Raw genomic sequence first — 1,639 nt, forward strand, 5'->3', positions numbered from 1 at the left:
GCCTATCTTATTAAAATCAGGCTCAGGCTGCTCTAGTAATCGCAATGAACGCTTTGCGACATAGGTATGTAATTAAATTGTCATTATAAAACCACCACGTAATACCGTACTGGAGTGAGATGAAACACTATACCAACCAACTCGTTATATTTATGTGTGGTGTACGATTCGCCGTTGGACTCATAAATAAAACAAAATATCACAACGTTTTTCATTACCATTGAAATATAGATTGTTGCACCAAGCAGAAAGTTATGTATATTGCACCAAGTGCCGATTTGGAGCCCGAGCGAGGGCTTTAAAAACCACGAGGGCAATATATAATTTCTTAATGCGAGGTGCATAATCTGCTTCTCTTCCAACTATTACAGGAATAGTAGACGAAAAAAAAAACTCATGCTAAACAATGAATAGGAAAGAAATGTCACTAGCACTCGATGATTCCATTTTTGGTTTACATTCGCACTCTCAAAAATGTCCACGGAAATTCGCAGGTTCCCGCCAATTTATTTATTTCTTACTTTTTTTTGGCAGAGTTAGTAGCCAGTAGCAGATTTTTTACCCGCGATCTGACAAATTTCGGATGGGCGCCAGGCTGGCCAACTAACACACACAAAGTTTTTTGGTATATACGCTACTTACTGTTTTTGGTAGGATTGGTAGCAATTTTTTGTACGCAATCTGTCAAATTTCATAAGACCGTCAGGTTGAGCAACCTAACACTAGATTTTTTTAATACTATGCAGGCTAATTTTTTAGCAAAAAATACTTGTGTTACCTCTTTGGTGGTGCAATTAAAAAAAACTAAAACAATGCACTAAAGGATTTTCATACATTTTTTCTGCTCTAGAGCAGAAAAGTCCCGCTTTGTGTTGGGTATTTAGTGCAGTTTAGTGATGTAACGAATGTCATTTTTTGGATGCGAATATTCAGGTTTTCGTTTTGGCGCCAATTGTCTATGGCAGTTTCGTTCGAACGAAATGCGTTCCGTTTGTACTTTGTTCCGAGAATTACCCAGTTTATACGAACGCATCGCAAAGTAAATAAATAAATAATACCAAATGATTAAGTGAAGACTGATAATGTGATGACGAGATTAAGTAATTTTTTTTTGTATAAAACATAAGAAATGAATGCATTTTGATTTTATTAACCTATCTATTATCTAATAATTGTATTTTTTTCCGATATTAATATTCGCAAAACATTCGCAGAAATTTTGCGAATGCGAATGCGAATATGCAAAAATATGCGAATCTTCGCGAATGCTAATGCGAATGCGAATATTCGTTACATCACTAGTGCAGTTATGATGAAATTAAAGTATAGTTGGAAGAAAAATATATACTTACTTGCTAGCCTTTAGAATGAGGGCGAATAATTATTAGACTAAGTAGGTAATACGCCATTTTTATAATTCTATAACAGAACAAAAAAGCTTCTATTAAAATTTATTCGAAGTTATTCCTTTATATTAGATACACACAGTCAAGTGCAAAGATGTCAACACGGCCAAAGTTACAAAAATATGTATACACGACATTCCTATACATTACAATACTCTTTGTACACGACCTTAAAACTAAGGGCATAAAGTCGTGTTATTTTTACAACTTTGGCCGTACGGTATCCTTTCACT

This window comes from Choristoneura fumiferana, chromosome 24, assembly GCF_025370935.1.
Source record: "Choristoneura fumiferana chromosome 24, NRCan_CFum_1, whole genome shotgun sequence".
Taxonomy (NCBI): domain Eukaryota; kingdom Metazoa; phylum Arthropoda; class Insecta; order Lepidoptera; family Tortricidae; genus Choristoneura; species Choristoneura fumiferana.